Here is an 18,079-nt window from a genome sequence, read left to right as displayed (position 1 = left end):
TCTGCAGCCTGACATGGTTCAGCCTGGACATGATTGTGTCATATGGTTCATCATTATGACACCGGGTCCAGCCATTCCCAGTTTACTTCAATTCCACGAGCGTGGACTGGTCTTCTGCCAAGTGTCAGGTCCTTTGCCCTGAGGACACCAAGATGAACTGGGCATGTTTCCAACCTTCTAAGAAGGAGTAAGAGTCTGGTGAGGGAGACAGACATGGAGACAAAGCGGCAGTGGTTAAGCTCATTTTGTTCAGCCACTCCTGGCAGATGTTCACGTTATGAACATCTCCCGCTTATCCTGATATTTCCCAGCATATCCTGGAGAAGATCCATCAGGTCCATACAATTGCATTCCCCTCATTCTCCTTCCTCCATGCACAGCCACAGATATCAAGTGATACGGGCATGTGGTCGCAGACTCAAAGCCAAGAATCCTCCCTGAGCTGATTGTTTTCCAAAATAGTCCAGGGTTTTGGGTTTGTTTCCAGGTGGAACAACATGCACGTTTCCCTCATTTACAAGGAAGTTCCACTTACGGTAAATCCAGTGTTTTGAAGTCTCTGCAGAAAAGGTTTGCATCCCTACAACTTTCCCTTCCTAAATGCCAGTACCTCCCTTTCATCATTTCAACAATCAAAATGCCCTCTGAAATTTTCAAAATGCACCAGTGTTTTCGTTTAGATATGAAGTATTCCGTGGTTTTAAACCACAGGAAGGTGATTTTATGCAGGTACCCCCCAAAACCTCTTATTCACAGCCAAAGGATAAGAATGTTGCGGTCCTTGCCTGGCTTTGGTCAGGGGAAATAGCATGGCAGTGTGGGGTAGGGCACAGTACTGCCCAGTAAGGATTCCGGGCCCCTTCCTCTTCTGTTTGCTTACTGTGATAAGAAAATGTTTCAGGGACAGCTGGGCTGTGAGGTAAAGGTTTGTTTCAGGGTCACCAGTGCCATGGCATGTCAGTGCCCAGGATGGTTTGATGGTAGTTATGGCTCTTAGCTCCTGGGACTGGGGTTCTCCTCATTGATGAGAAGGCTTTCCCACGTAGGGACAGCAGAGTGAGGGGCTAGGCTAGGGCTTTAAGCTACTGTCCTGTTTGGGACAGCAGATGAGACCACAGAAGTACAGTTGAAAGAAGAGGGACACGATCTCTGAAGGTCAGGGGCAGGTTTCCGGCAGGTGAAGGGAAGACGTTTGCCCCAAGTTCTGGTTGTTCCAGGCTGATGTGGACTGGAATGTGGGTGCAAGAACAAACCTAAGGCTGAGAGGAGATGGGGATAAGAGATCACATGACCTCACATCATATGAGTTACATGGTCCCCTAGAAAAGTCTGTGCCATCATGGGATCAAAATGTCATCTCCTGTCACCACTCCCACCGGCCGGCCATGAAGGGAATAGATTTGAGATCAATAGTGAAGCCTTCAGGGAGAAAGGCCAGTGGGAGCGTGATGTCTTCTCAGAAAATCCACTGCCCTGCCCTGGGTTTGACTCTCATGCTGTGTTCCTTAAGTCCTGTCTTCCTGCGTGCTTTCAGGCTGGTCTTCTCATGTGCATGTCTGTCGGGAAAGAGTCACTCCATTGGAGACCGGCTTGCTGCCAAAGGGATTTAATAAAGTTCTTGACAGTTTCCTAGGCAGAGTTAAAAATCACAGATTCTAGGGCACCATTGTGGCCACACTAAACGAGATTCGCTGGGTGTGGATCACAGCGTGTGCATTTTTTAAAAGTTCCTGGTTTCTGACTTATGTGGACAGCTTGTCTGGGAACTACTGGGGCAGGAGAATGGTCCTGTTTGTCCTGCCACCTGGCCTCTCTCTCCATTGTGAAGGTGGAGAAGTGACAACAGTTTGATGCCTTCGCTGATGCACAAACCCAGGACCTTCAGCTAGGAGCCTGACATGCTGGGTGCTGTACTAGGGAGGCTGAGAGTACTGTTTCCATACAGTACCCTGAATCCAGTCCTGTCGAGCTTCCATCTAAGTGATTGCTGTTGAAATCACATTTCTGTTTACTGCACAGTTCCATGCTACAAAACCAGTTTGTGTTAGATGTTAGCTCTTACTCTAAATATTTTCCAGTGGCCATTGGAGGTTGACATGGATTGAAGAACTACGTGGCACAGTGGGTCTTCCACAAAGCCTTCAGACCTGTGCCTCCAGCACTTAGAGCTGGGCAACACTGAGCAGGCTGCTTAACGTCGGTGTGCCCCATTTCATTTAGCAACAAGGAAACACTAGATAGTTCTCGGGGTGGCTTAGAGCACTGACTCTGTTAAGACAAGCAAGGTTGTCAGGACAGTGCCCAGCATGTGGTGAGCTGCCAGTCAGTTCTAGCTGCTGCTGTTCCTGTTTTTTTTCTCCACATTTCCCCGAAGCATGTTCTGGACAGATGGTGGCAAGACTACCTTTGACTCACCGGCCGGACTTGGCACTATCACGTCAGCTCCTCAGGGACTCGAGAATCAAGTCTGGGGGAGGGGGGCCACAAGGGAGGACGTATTTTTATGAGCATGATGAGTATTCAGCTCTCCTTATGGGCTATTGTGATGCCTGAATGCAGGGCTGGACTTCATCATCGTGTGCTCCTATGGACAGTCTGAATGGAAACCTCTCGAGGAAATTAGACCAAATGACCTGTTCAGACATTTTGTGTGATGGTTGGAAAAGTGAGTGGTCACTGGATAAGGATAGAACATGAGTCCAAGAGTTGGCGTAATCCTTTCAGGGAGAGAAACTTAAAGGCCAAAGAACCTCCTCACGTGGCTTCTTTTATTGCCATTAGTTCTCTGGAGTCCAGTTCTCCTGTGCCAGATTGGTCACATTTGAATCTGGGAACGACATGACATGACACTGCTGTTGCTAGTCAGCTCGTCATCGGTAATACTTCATTTCTCATGGAGTTTTCATATGGCCACTTTCATTGTGTTGATTTTTCTCTTCCACTAGCATTCATTATTGATTTAACAAAAGGCCGATGCATTCATATTTTCTGAGCTCAATCATGAGGAGGTGGTAAACAGTGTTTGTGGAGAGTCTGAGGAAAGGGGCAGTGGGGAGGGAAAGGGAGAGGGTGAGGTGAAGGTGTCTGTGGGGCAGGAGGAGAGAAGTTGGTGCAAACAGGAGGGAACGATAATGGGCACCAGTAGAAAGCAGAACTAGAGAGACTTAGGAATAGATGCTCACACTTGAGGAGGCTTACTCTAGGCCTGGCATTGTTTTTAGCCCTTTATCTACAGATACAATTTTCAAAGTCATCAATACTACATCATCACTACAATACTGGGAGGTATTTTTAAAGTTAACATTCCTTTTTTTACAGACCAAGAAACTGAGTCACGTCGAGGTTGAGAGGTGAGGTAACTTACCCAAAGCCACCAGGCAGCAAGGGCGGAGTTGGAGTTGTACATAAAGAGACATGGGATTTGGCCCTGACCTGCGATGCACCTCGGTGTCAAATGTCCTGTGGCTCAAAAAGCAGGTGAACGTGTGCAGCAGCTTAATCTGATTATGCGGGATCTGTGTATGGAGTGAACAGGATGTCTCTTCAGTGCAGGAAACACTATGGGGTGATAAGTCGGTATAGGTGCATCACTAAGTGGATATCTGGTCTGGATCAAGGTCTGTACCTGTGGATGTGAGCATCAGTATCCTCATCGTTGTTATCGTGATGGACAGTAGTTTATGGTATAAAGTTAGGAAACAAAGCAACAGATGAAAGAATGTAGATGACCTCCCCACTCCAGTCTCATAATTCAAAAGATGCATAGAAAGAAGCCTGGAAGGGAGTACACCACATTGAGTCATTTTCCCTAAGTGTGAAACTCTAGACAATTTTCAAATAACATTTTATTCACTGTTTTATTTGCTGTGTCTTCACTATTGTTGCACAGCCATTGTGTTTCTGCTACAGGTTTTAGGTCGTTTCTCTTGCATATCTTGACGTTTCAGGGTAACAGATTGCTTTTATATCCTTGCCAGGTGAAAAACCAATCAGTACATTTAGAGCATAGGAGAGAGCTGTGGTACAGTAATGAAGCAGTAATGAAGTGGGGGAAGCAGAGAGGTTTGGATGGAAGGCTAGCCACGTCTGCAAGTGCAATGAAATCGCCCCAGATGATGGAGGCCAAAAGCAAACCAAACCGGACAACAACTTCATGTCCCTAAGAGGAGACAGTTGTGATATTGAGATGAGTATCTGCATTAAGATTTCTCAGGCCTTTGCTCTCTTTGGTTCTTATGAGGCAGCACTGGTTTGCGTCATGCTGTGGTTGAGAGTGGCAGCCTCACCTGAAGCATTCTCCTTTTGTGGACCAGTGGAGTACTTTTCTTGAAGTCTGGAAGCCTACGGATTCAGAAGAGAGAACAGAAAATATATAGTACAGTAGTTGGATCCAGCCCTCCTCCGGTAGATCCCTACATCGCAAGTGAAATACAGGCACAGGTGTTGTAGTAGTTGGTTGGAGTTAGCAGGGTTGGGTTGAGTGACTCAAAGAAGAAACACAGAAGTGAGTAAAAGGAGAGAAAACACATCAAGAGGGGACAAACAACAAAAAGCCTGATTTCTGGTCTCGCTTTTCTGCTAAGAAAATAGTGTGCTCTATTATTTTGCAGAGAGAGCACTGTAGTCCAAGGTCTGGGAGGGAATCACTGCACTTGGTGATGAGCATTCTGAGGACCCGCCATCAGCAGTAACAAGGGGACACTGAGTGTGTGAAGGCACAAAGGTCTCAGCCTCTACCGTAGACTCAGAAAGCTTCTTAGCCCTGCCGAGAATGATGCTGCTTCACCTTACTACAGAAGCTCAGAGCTGCCATCTAGCAAAACTCCTGGTGCTCCTCCACCTCCTAATCCAGCTCAGGGTGGCTGCCTGGGCATTGCACACTGATCTGCATAAGGATGATGGTAACAGTGTATGTGTGTGTGTGTCTATGTCTATGTCTATGTCTATGTCTATGTCTATGTCTATGTAAGAAACACAGGAAGAGAGACTCTATTCATTTAACTGTGACTCACCAAGCTCCACTTACTATCTAGACAGTGTGTTGGGTGCCTGTGGATACAATAAAAAGCAGTTCCCTGATTTCAAGGAGTTTATGCCAAATCATAAGAGAATAATAATCATACCCCGAAATAGAAAAATTACACCTGTGATTAGTGGTACCAAAGCGGTACTTTTTATTGAGGTATGATTGATAGGTAAAGCTGTACGTATCTCGTGTACAACTTGAGTGTGTATGCAGATGTATGCCATCACTGCATCAAGGTCATAGATGTAGCCTTCACCTCCCAAAGTTTCCTCCCACTCCCTTTGTTTTTTTGGTGCAGTTGTTATTATATTATCATCATCAGTGGTAAGAACACTTAACATGAGATCATCTCTTAGCAGTTTTAAGTATACAAGACAGTATCATCAGCTAAAGGTACTATGCTGTAGAGTAGATCTCCAGAAATATTCATCTTGCACAATAGTAACTTTGTACCTTTGACCCTGCCTGACCATTTGTCCCTGCCCCAAACCCTGGCAACCATTGCTTCTATGGGTCTATTTTAGATTGCATAGGTAAGCGAGAGCATGTAGTATTTGTCTTTCTGTGTCTGGTTTATTTTACTTAGCCATCATATCCTCCAAGTCCAGATGACATAGAAGATCCTGAAGACTCTGACAAGAAAAGCAAAAACAAAAAACAAAAAATAAACCACAACTGTTAGAACTAAGGAACAAATTCAGTAACGTTGCTCTCATTTTTAAAAAGTGTTTACTGGATTTGAGGTTCCTGGACGTTGAACATGTTGAAAATAGTATCCCACTTCCTTCTGGCCTCCTGAGAAATCGGCTCTAATCTGATTGACTTGTCCTCATAAGTGATGGGTCCTTTTCTCTTGTTGTTTTCAAGAATTTCTCCTTGCCTCTGGCTTTCAGCATTTTTACTATGATGTGTCTGTGTATCTCTTCCCCTTTATCCTGCTTGGAATTCGTTGAGCTTCTTTCAGGCGGTATCTCTGAATATTTTTTCTCCTTTCTGTCTGTGTTCTGGCACATTCATGCATCTCTGTTGGAGTTCTTAGGAGTGTCCCGTATTTCTGTGCAGCTCAGTTCATTTTCCTCATTTGTTTTCCTCTCTTTCTTCAGATTATAATGATTTCTCTCCGTCTTCAAGACTGCTCAATCTTTCCCTGGTAGCTCAACTGCTGTCGCTCTCCTTGAGTGAATTGTTCACTTCCATTATTGCACTTTTCAGCTCCAGAACTTCTATTCGGTTCTTTTTGATAATTGTTCTCTCTTTATTGTTATGTTATTCCCTATTTGACGGGACATTTTCATCATACCTTCCTTTCCTTCTTTGATTGTGATTTCCTTTTGTTCTTGGGACCTATTTATAACTGCTAGTTTGAATTCCTTGTCATATCTGCCATCTGGGGGTGCCTGGGTGGCTCAGTGGTTGAGTGTCTGACTTCAGCTCAGGTGGTGATCCCGGGGTCCAGGGATGGAGTCCCGTATTGGGCTCCCTGTGGGGAACCTGCTTCTCCCTCTGCCTATGTCTCTGCCTCTCTGTGTGTGTGTGTGTGTCTCGTGAATAAATAAATATAATCTTTTTTAAAAAGAAAAATCAGACATCCGGTTGCAACCACTAACAATTTCTGTTGCTTGCTTATTCATACTTTCCTGTTTCTTTGCATGTATCCTAAGTTTTTTCTTGTCTGGAAACCTGACTATCTAAAATATTCTTATTGCTGTACTATCTAAAATATTTAAAATATGGTAGTGATCTGATTACTAGACCATCCCACCCCTCCCTGTGTTTGTTACTGTGATTTGCTTGTTTAGTTGTTTAGTGTCTGGCTGGTTTATTTAAGTGGAGTCTGATTTCCCTGCTTACTCTCCCCCGCCTCCCTCAGGGAGAGCCGACCTGGGTATGCCCACTGTCACCCTGGGATGACTGGTTTTGGCAGAGCTGTCTTTGATTGTCTCTTCCCCTGACCAAACCCAGCTGTTCAGGTCCACTAACTGGGGGCTGCCTGTTCTAGTGTTTTCAGCAGTGCTCTGGATATATTGCTTCATAATGTAAACCAGTGAAATCCGTGGTCCTTTGAAGGGCTAGCTATCCAAGTTCACGTTTGAGATTTTTTTCTGACCCTAGGCAGGTTCCTTCCAGCTGTCTCTCTCCCTGATTGTCTCAGGTAATCCACCCAGCCTGCAGTTGATCCTCTATGTCCAAGAACTCCATCCATCTCCTCCAGGTTGCCTTTTACCACAGCCTCCTCTGTTTTGAAAGTGCCCCTAGGCTTCACCTTCTCAGCACTGCATTGCAAATCAAGTTCGTTCCTTTGAGAGGGTCAATCTGCTTCAAAACCTCTGAGCCACAGCTCTGTAGTTGGGTAGTGGGGACTGTGGTGGCACACTTCTCTGTCTTGTTTTTTAGTATTACACTATGTAGTGTTGCTTTTTTTTACAATCTCCCGTCTTTTAATTATTTATGGCTGGTATATAGAAACAGTTTACTTTTGCATACTGATCTGGTATCTTGTTACTTTGCTAAACTGGCTTCTTAATTCAGATAACTTTTCTGTGGATTCTTTTTATGGAGTCAGGTTTTGCCTGTGCATAGTGACTGTGTTACTTCTTTCTTTTTTCTTGACTTTTTTATTGGCTAGAACAGCCAGTAGACCATTGACTCAAAGTGGCGAAAGTACACCTACTTGCCTTGTTGCCTTAGAGGGGAAGCATTCAGATCTTCATGATTAATGATTAGACTAGCCTTAGATATTTTTGTAGATGCCAATGATCAGTTTAAGGATGTTGCCGTAGAGAGTGAATATTGCCATCTCCCCAGCATTCATGTTGAAGCCTTTCTCCAGTATGATCGTAATTGGAAGTGGGGCCTTTGGGAGGTCCTGAGGTCATGAGCATGGAGCCCACATGAATGGCATTAGCACCCTTATCAGAGAGACCCCGAGAGCTCCCTCGGCCCTCCTGCCATGTGAGGACAAGAAGTCAGTAGTCTGTGTGATGGGAAGCCGGGCCTCGCCTGATCCAGAACTTGCTGGTGCCTTGATCTTGGGCTTCCGAGCATCGTAAATGTAAGAAATACATTTCTCTTGGTTTTGTAAGTCCTCTGGTCTATGTTAGTTTTGTGACATCCACCCTAAAAGACTAAGAGAGAAACCCCTCTCTACTCCTAGTTTGCTAGGAGTTTTTATCAAGTGCATTTTATCAAATGTTTTTTACGCATCTGCTGAGATGTTCATATATTTTTAGTCTGTTATTATGCTCGGTTAGAGTGATTGATTATCAAATACTCAACCAGCCTTGCAGCTGTGGAGCAAATGCCATTTCACTGGTATTTTCTCTTTTTTATATATTACTGGTTTCAAAGAGCTAATATTTTATTTTGGATTACTACATCTGTGTTCATGATTTCTGTTGTTCTTGTTAGCCTTAAAAATAATCAGCCAGTTATTTTACCAGCAAAAGTGGGTTTCTTCAAGAATAGCAGAGAATTACAATTTGGAACAAGCCACCTAAGGCAAAATCCTAGGCAAGTCCAACAAACAAAGGGGAGGTACATTATTTTATGGAGGAGGAAGTTGGAAGGGGTTGTTTTGAACAAAAGTCTGTTGGAGAAAAGCAAGAGTTGAGGGAGCTGATAGTTTCTCATTGGCTGAGTTGCAGCGGTAGTCGATATCTTTTTTTTTTATTAAGATTTTTATTTATTCATGAGAGACAGAGAGAGAGAGGCAGAGACATAGGCAGAGGGAGAAGCAGGCTTCCTGCGGAAAGCCCAGTGGGAGACTCGATCCCAGGACCCAGGGATCACGACCTGAGCCGAAGGCAGGCGCTCAACCACTGAGCCACCCAGGCGTCCCGGGGTAGTTGGTATCTCGTAGGAGATGCAGTGTACATCTTTCCTGTTGGGGCCTGTAATGGAGGATTCTTTCATGTTGATCATTCTGTTGGGTCTGTAATGGATAATTGTTCCTGTCAGTGATGTTGAGCAGTATGGCTCTCCCTTCTGGGTTCTGGACACTCCTTTACAGTGAGGTTTCCCTTTATTTTTTTCGCAGTCTGTAATTTATTTTCTTAAAAAGTTTTTGTCTCGCTTTGATACCAGGATATTGCCGGCTCTGTACAAAACTGGCATTATTTCTTTTACATAATGTGTGTGTGTGTATGTGTGTGTGTGTGCGCGCGCGTGTGTGTGTGTGATGTGTGTGTGCATATTTGGTAGAAATTAAACAGTGAAGCTGCTTAACCTTGAGAGTTTTATGTGAGGGAAGGGTTTTTGTTTTGTGTTTGATTTACTGAATTCAGTCTCTTTGGGAGAGATAGGACCATTTGGTTAATGTCTTCTTGACTGCAGTTTGCTAGCTGCTATCTCTCAAGGAGTTTTCCCATTTCATCTTTTTTTTGGATCATATTTTTAATATTTTCTTACCTAGTTCATGTCTGCAGGATCTGTATTGATGTCCCCTCTGGCAGTACTCATGTGACTCCTCTGTGTCACTCTGCCCTCCTTCATTTTTAGCAGTCTGGCTGAACCTATTAGATTTACTGATCTTGTCAGAGAACCAGCTCTTACTTTCATCGATTTCTTTGTATTGATTTTGTGCTTTCCATTAAGTCGATTTCTGTTCAAACCTCCGTTATACTTTTTCCGCTTGCCTTAGGTTTAAATTGACTTTGCTTCTCTAGTTTCTTAAGGTGACAGCTTAGATAATTGATTGGAGACAATTGTTCTTTTCTTTTCTTTTAAGATTTTATTAATTTATTCATGAGAGACAGAGACAGAGAGAGACAGAGATACATGCAGGGAGCCCTATGTGGGACTCGATCCCGGTACTCCAGGGCCGAAGGGAGGCGCTCAACCACTGAGCCACCCAGGCGTCCCCAATTCTCCTTTTCTAATCTAAGTATTTAATGATAAAAATGTCCCTCAATGCAGTATTTTAGATCCACCTCACAAATTTTGATACACTGCCTTTTGGTTTTCAGCTTCCTGCGGTTTCTTCTTTGATCTCTGCATTACTTAGAAATGTCATTTAATTTCAAAATATTTTGTGGTTTTCCAGCTACCTCACTGCAACCTCTTTCTATTTTAATTCTTTGTGGTGAAAGTACCTAGTTTGTATTATTTCAGTCCTTTAGAAGTTGTTGAGTACTTTATGGCACGGCATATGGTCTGTCTAGGTGAACAATGTATGTGCACTTCAAGAGAATGTGTATGAGGACGCCTGGGTGGGTGAGTGGTTGGGCGTCTGCCTTCGGCTCAGGGCATGTTCCCGGGGTTCCGGGATCGAACCCCGCATCGGGCTCCCCACGGGGAGCCTGCTTCTCCCTCTGCCTGTGTCTCTGCCTCTCTCTGTGTGTCTCTCAATAAATTTCAAAAATCTTTAAAAAAAAAAAAAAAAAGAAGAAGAAGAATATGTCTTCTGCCGTCCTTCTGTAAGTATCACTTAGGTCTTGCTTGTTGATGGTGTTGCTCCCATGTTCCATAGAGTGTCTGATTGTATCGTCCACTTGTGCTGTCTGTTGTGCACAGGATAATGCTGAAGGCTCTCCCTATAACTGATTTGGGTCTGTTCTTCCTTTTAGTTTTTTCAGTTTTCAGCTCTTGTGTTTTAAAAAAACATGCACAGGGCACCTGGATAGCTCAATAGATTGAGCATCTGCCTTCAGCTCAAGTCACGAACTCAGGGTCGTGAGATTGAGTCCCGCATTGGGCTCCGTGCTCAGCAGGGAGTCTGCTTCTCCCTCTCCCTCTGCCCCTTCCCTGCTTATGCTCTTTCTCCCTCCCTCTCTCTTCTCTCTCTCTCTCTGTCTCTCAAATAAAGAAAAATCTTTTTTTAAAAAAACCTATTTAGTGTGGTTCCAATTAAAATAAATAAAATAAAAATGCATGCCCATTCATGATTTTTAGATCTTCTCGATGACTAGACCTCTCTTTTATTGTGTAAATCTGTCTTTTCCCTTGTGATAACCCTCATTCTGAAGTATACTTTGTGTAATACTAATTTAGCCCCTCTAGCTACTCACTTGGTTCGCGTTTGCTGGGTATCTGTGTCTTACTGTGTTTGGGAGGGAGAAACAAAATACCATAGAGTAGATGGCTTCTAAACAAACTTCCTCCTCATGCTTATGGAGGTTGGAGGTCTGGGATCAGGGTGCCAGCGTGGTTGGGTTCTAGCGAGGGCCCTCTTCCAGGTCACAGATTTGTGGTCGTGTCCTCACATGGTGGAAAACAGAGGATCTGTCTGGAGCCTCTTTTATAAGGGCCCTAGTCCCATTTCTGTGGGCTCTGCCCTAGGGCCTAAACCCTTCCCCAAAGCCTTACTGCCTAATACCATCATCTTTGGGGGTTAGGATTGAACATGAGGGATCCCTGGGTGGCGCAGCGGTTTGGCGCCTGCCTTTGGCCCAGGGCGCGATCCTGGAGACCCGGGATCGAATCCCACGTCGGGCTCCCGGTGCATGGAGCCTGCTTCTCCCTCTGCCTGTGTCTCTGCCTCTCTCTCTCACTGTGTGCCTATCATAAATAAATAATAAAAAAATTAAAAAAAAAAGGATTGAACATGAATTTTGGAGGAGACATCTTCAGACCATAGCATTATCATTTTCCATTCAAGTCCTTGTGACTTCTTTATGTGTTTATATTTAAGGTGGGATTCTTCTGGACAGTATCTACTTGGGTCTTGCTATTTTTATCTAAAGTGACAACTTAGGTCTTTGAATTGATGTGTAGGCAGTGTACATATAGTGTGTTAACAGTTTACATGTAAGTCTACCATCTGGCTGGCTGTATATTTCTATCATATGCATTTTTAATTCATATTTTCCTCTTCCCTTCATATTTTTGGATCAGTTGAACATTTGCTGGTTTTCCATTTTATCTCCACTGTTGGCTTACTACTTCTACACCTTTAAACATTCTTTTCAAATTGTTGCTCTAGGGTTTACAGTATATATTGTTGCTTTTCACAGCATGCCTTCAAATGATACTATACTGCTTGGTGTACGCTGTGAGAACCATACGACTGTATGCCTCCGCTTCCTATCTCCCATCCTTGGTGCTATTGTTGCCTTGCAGTTTGTTTCTGCCAGTGTCTTAAAACTCCACAGTGCGTACATCGTTATTGTTATTAATTTAGATAGTTATCTTTCAAAGAGATTGGATATAAGAGAAAAATTCACATTCGCCCACAATTTACCATGCCCAGCACTATTCAATTCTTTGTATAGATCCACGTTTTCTTTGGATATCATTTGCCTTCTTCCCGAAGAACTTCCTCTAACATGTTTTGTAGGGCAGATCTGCTGGCTATGCGTTTGCTCAGCTTTTCTGTTTGTTTTAAAGTTTTTGTCTTACCTTCATTTTTCAAAACCATTTGCGTGAACCCGAGATCTGAGCCACATGGATTCTGATGAGTAGCCTGCCATCCTGTTTGATCCCTTGTATGTAATGTGTCTTTTGTATTTGCTTTTACTATCAGAGGGTGTCAGTGATGGTGTTTGAGTCAATCTTTTCGTTAGTCGACTTGGCCTTCAGTTCTGTTGTTGCTATAATTCTTTTAACCTTAGCAAAGACTTCAGATTCTTCAGGTTGCAAGACAGATTGATATACAAAAATCAGTTCTGTTTCTATACATTAGCAGTGAAAAATCCAAATAAATAACCGAGAAGATGATTTCACTTACAGTAGAGTCCAAAGAATGACATGTTTAGGAATCAACCAAACAGGTGCAAGAGTTAGACACTGACAATTATAAAACACAGTTGAAAGAGATTAAAGCAAACTTGAATAAATGGAAATGGCTCCTGTGTTCATGGATTGGGAGACCTGATGTTAAGATGGCAGCATTCCCTAAATTGATCCAGGCATTCAGTATAATCCCTATCAATATTCTAACTGCAGTGTTTTAGAAATTGAGAGGCTGATCCTGAAATTCATGTGGAAATTTCGCGGATCCAGAATAGCTTAAATGATCTTACCAAAGACAACCAAAGTGGAGGACTCACACATTCCGATTTCAAACATTATTTCAAAGCTCCAGTAATCAGTACAAATGTAGTACTGATGTAAAGATGAACATAGAGATCACAGAATAGAATTGAAAGTCCAGAAATAACCCATACATCTGTGGTGGGTTAATTGTTGACAGCAGCGCCAAGACAATTACATAGGAAAACTCTTTTTAGCAAATAGTGCTGGGACAACTAGATATTCACATTTATTTTTTTTAATAAATTAATTTTTTATTGGTGTTCAATTTACCAACATACAGAATAACACCCAGTGCTCATCCGGTCAAGTGTCCCCCTCAGTACCCGTCACCCACTCACCCCCACCCCCCGGCCTCCTCCCCTTCCACCACCCCTAGTTCGATTCCCAGAGTTAGGAGTCTTTATGTTCTGTCTCCCTTTCTGATATTTCCCACACATTTCTTCTCCCTTCCCTTATATTCCCTGTCACTATTATTTATATTCCCCAAATGAATGAGAACATACACTGTTTGTCCTTCTCCGATTGACTTACTTCACTCGGCATAATACCCTCCAGTTCCATCCACGTTGAAGCAAATGGTGGGTATTTGTCATTTCTAATGGCTGAGTAATATTCCATTGTATACATAAACCACATCTTCTTTATCCATTCATCTTTCGATGGACACCGAGGCTCCTTCCACAGTTTGGCTATTGTGGCCATTGCTGCTAGAAACATCGGGGTGCAGGTGTCCCGGCGTTTCACTGCATCTGAATCTTTGGGGTAAATCCCCAACAGTGCAATTGCTGGGTGGTAGGGCAGGTGTATTTTTAACTCTTTGAGGAACCTCCACACAGTTTTCCAGAGTGGCTGCGCCAGTTCACATTCCCACCAACAGTGCAAGAGGGTTCCCTTTTCTCCTCATCCTCTCCGACATTTGTGGTTTCCTGCCTTGTTAATTTTCCCCATTCTCACTGGTGTGAGATGGTATCTCATTGTGGTTTTGATTTGTATTTCCCTGATGGCAAGGGATGCGGAGCATTTTCTCATGTGCATGTTGGCCATGTCTATGTCTTCCTCTGTGAGATTTCTATTCATGTCTTTTGCCCATTTCATGATTGGATTGTTTGTGTCTTTGGTGTTGAGTTTAAGAAGTTCTTTATAGTTCTTGGAAACTAGCCCTTTATCTGATAGGTCATTTGCAAATATCTTCTCCCATTCTGTAGGTTGTCATTGAGTTTTGTTGACTGTATCCTTTGCTGTGCAAAAGCTTCTTATCTTGATGAAGTCCCAATAGTTCATTTTTGCTTTTGTTTCTTTTGCCTTCGTGGATGTATCTTGTAAGAAGTTACTATGGCCGAGTTCAAAAAGGGTGTTGCCTGTGTTCTTCTCTAGGATTTTGATGGAATCTTGTCTCACATTTAGATCTTTCATCCATTTTGAGTTTATCTTTGTGTAGGGTGAAAGAGAGTGGTCTAGTTTCATTCTTCTGCATGTGGATGTCCAATTTTCCCAGCACCATTTATTGAAGAGACTGTCTTTCTTCCAATGGATAGTCTTTCCTCCTTTATCGAATATTAGTTGCCCATAAAGTTCAGGGTCCACTTCTGGATTCTCTATTCTGTTCCACTGATCTATGTGTCTGTTTTTGTGCCAGTACCACACTGTCTTCATGACCACAGCTTTGGAGTACAACCTGAAATCTGGCATTGTGATGCCCCCAGATATGGTTTTCTTTTTTAAAATTCCCCTGGCTATTCGCGGTCTTTTCTGATTCCACACAAATCTTAAAATAATTTGTTCTAACTCTCTGAAGAAAGTCCATGGTATTTTGATAGGGATTGCATTAAACGTGTATATTGCCCTGGGTAACATTGACATTTTCACAATATTAATTCTGCCAATCCATGAGCATGGAATATTTTTCCATCTCTTTGTGTCTTCCTCAATTTCTTTCAGAAGTGTTCTATAGTTTTGAGGGTATAGATCCTTTACATCTTTGGTTAGGTTTATTCCTAGGTATCTTATGCTTTTGGGTGCAATTGTAAATGGGATTGACTCCTTAATTTCTCTTTCTTCAGTCTCATTGTTAGTGTATAGAAATGCCACTGACTTCTGGGCATTGATTTTGTATCCTGCCACGCTACCGAATTGCTGTATGAGTTCTAGCAATCTTGGGGTGGAGACTTTTGGGTTTTCTATGTAGAGTATCATGTCATCGGCGAAGAGGGAGAGTTTGACTTCTTCTTTGCCAATTTGAATGCCTTTAATGTCTTTTTGTTGTCTGATTGCTGAGGCTAGGACTTCCAGTACTATGTTGAACAGCAGTGGTGAGAGTGGACATCCCTGTCTTGTTCCTGATCTTAGGGGAAAGGCTCCCAGTGCTTCCCCATTGAGAATGATATTTGCTGTGGGCTTTTCATAGATGGCTTTTAAGATGTCGAGGAATGTTCCCTCTATCCCTACACTCTGAAGAGTTTTGATCAGGAATGGATGCTGTATTTTGTCAAATGCTTTCTCTGCATCCAATGAGAGGATCATATGGTTCTTGGTTTTTCTCTTGCTGATATGATGAATCACATTGATTGTTTTACGGGTGTTGAACCAGGCTTGTGTCCCAGGGATAAATCCTACTTGGTCATGGTGAATAATTTTTTTAATGTACAGTTGGATCCTATTGGCCAGTATCTTGTTGAGAATTTTTGCATCCATGTTCATCAGGGATATTGGTCTGTAATTCTCCTTTTTGGTGGGGTCTTTGTCTGGCTTTGGAATTAAGGTGATGCTGGCTTCATAGAACGAATTTGGAAGTACTCCATCTCTTTCTATCTTTCCAAACAGCTTTAGGAGAATAGGTATGATTTCTTCTTTAAACGTTTGATAAAATTCCCCTGGGAAGCCATCTGGCCCTGGACTCTTGTGTCTTGGGAGGTTTTTGATGACTGCTTCAATTTCCTCCCTGGTTATTGGCCTGTTCAGGTTTTCTATTTCTTCCTGTTCCAGTTTTGGTAGTTTGTGGCTTTCCAGGAATGCGTCCATTTCTTCTAGATTGCCTAATTTATTGGCGTATAACTGTTCATAATATGTTTTTAAAATCGTTTGTATTTCCTTGGTGTTGGTAGTGATCTCTCCTTTCTCATTCATGATTTTATTAATTTGAGTCTTCTCTCTCTTCTTTTTAATAAGGCTGGCTAATGGTTTATCTATCTTATTAATTCTTTCAAAGAACCAACTCCTGGTTCTGTTGATCTGTTCCACAGTTCTTCTGGTCTCGATTTCGTTGAGTTCTGCTCGAATCTTTATTAACTCCCTGCTTCTCTTGGGTGTAGGATCTATTTGCTGTTTTTTCTCTAGCTCCTTTATGTGTAAGGTTAGCTTTTGTATTTGAGTTCTTTCCCGTTTTTGAATGGATGCTTGTATTGCGATGTAGTTCCCCCTTAGGACTGCTTTTGCTGCATCCCAAAGATTTTGAATGGTTGTATCTTCATTCTCATTAGTTTCCATGAATCTTTTTAATTCTTCCTTAATTTCCTGGTTGACCCTTTTATCTTTTAGCAGGATGGTCCTTAACCTCCACGTGTTTGAGGTCCTTCCAAACTTCTTGTTGTGATTTAGTTCTAATTTCAAGGCATTATGGTCTGAGAATATGCAGGGGACAATCCCAATCTTTTGGTATCGGTTCAGACCCGATTTGTGACCCAATATGTGGTCTATTCTGGAGAAAGTTCCATGTGCGCTTGAGAAGAATGTGTATTCAGTTGAGTTTGGATGTGAAGTTCTGTAGATATCTGTGAAATCCATCTGGTCCAGTGTATCATTTAAAGCTCTCGTTTCTTTGGAGATGTTGTGCTTAGAAGACCTATCGAGTATAGAAAGAGCTAGATTGAAGTCACCAAGTATAAGTGTATTATTATCTAAGTATTTCTTCACTTTGGTTAATAATTGATTGATATATTTGGCAGCTCCCACATTCGGGGCATATATATTGAGGATTGTTAAGTCCTCTTGTTGAATAGATCCTTTAAGTATGATATAGTGTCCCTCTTCATCTCTCACTACAGTCTTTGGGGTAAATTTTAGTTTATCTGATATAAGGATGGCTACCCCTGCTTTCTTTTGAGGACCATTCGAATGGTAAATGGTTCTCCAACCTTTTATTTTCAGGCTGTAGGTGTCCTTCTGTCTAAAATGAGTCTCTTGTAGACAGCAAATAGATGGGTCCTGCTTTTTTATCCAGTCTGAAACCCTGCGCCTTTTGATGGGGTCATTAAGCCCGTTCACATTCAGAGTTACTATTGAGAGATATGAGTTTAGTGTCACCATGATATCTATTCAGTCCTTGTTTTTGTGGATTGTTCCACTGAAATTCTTCTTAAAGGGGAATTTTAAGAGTCCCCCTTAAAATTTCTTGCAGAGCTGGTTTGGAGGTCACATATTCTTTTAGTTGCTGCCTGTCTTGGAAGCTCTTTATCTCTCCTTCCATTTTGAATGAGAGCCTTGCTGGATAAAGTATTCTTGGTTGCATGTTCTTTTCATTTAGGACCCTGAATATATCCTGCCAGCCCTTTCTGGCCTGCCAGGTCTCTGTGGAGAGGTCTGCTGTAACCTTAATACTCCTCCCCATAAAAGTCAGGGATTTCTTGTCTCTTGCTGCTTTAAGGATCTTCTCTTTATCTTTGGAATTTGCAAGCTTCACTATTAAGTGTCGAGGTGTTGAACGGTTTTTATTGATTTTAGGGGGGGATCTCTCTATTTCCTGGATCTGAATGCCTGTTTCCCTTCCCAGATTAGGAAAGTTTTCAGCTAGAATTTGTTCAAATACATATTCTGGCCCTCTGTCCCTTTCGGCGCCCTCGGGAACCCCAATTAAACGTAGGTTTTTCTTTCTCAGGCTGTCGTTTATTTCCCTTAATCTATCCTCATGGTCTTTTAATTGTTTGTCTCTTTTTTCCTCAGTTTCCCTCTTTGAAATCAACTTGTCTTCTATGTCACTCACTCGTTCTTCCTCCTCGTTAACCCTCGTCGTTAGGACTTCTAGTTTGGATTGCATCTCATTCAATTGATTTTTAATTTCTGCCTGATTAGCTCTAAATTCTGCAGTCA

General features: G+C 42.5%; 1 long non-coding RNA gene across 1 annotated transcript in view; it reads left to right on the top strand.

Moving 5' to 3' along the window:
- LOC119868442 overlaps positions 1–18,079 on the top strand; it is a 119,839-nt gene that overhangs the window by 1,659 nt on the left and 100,101 nt on the right. Inside the window, exon 2 of the long non-coding RNA XR_005386278.1 lies at positions 3,319–4,901. This is a non-coding gene — a long non-coding RNA (uncharacterized LOC119868442). The remainder of the gene's footprint in view (positions 1–3,318; positions 4,902–18,079) is intronic.

This window comes from Canis lupus, chromosome X (genome assembly GCF_011100685.1).
Source record: "Canis lupus familiaris isolate Mischka breed German Shepherd chromosome X, alternate assembly UU_Cfam_GSD_1.0, whole genome shotgun sequence".
Taxonomy (NCBI): Eukaryota; Metazoa; Chordata; class Mammalia; order Carnivora; family Canidae; genus Canis; species Canis lupus.
Note: the sequence above shows the minus strand (reverse complement) of the source record. Positions and strands in the feature narration are given on the sequence as shown.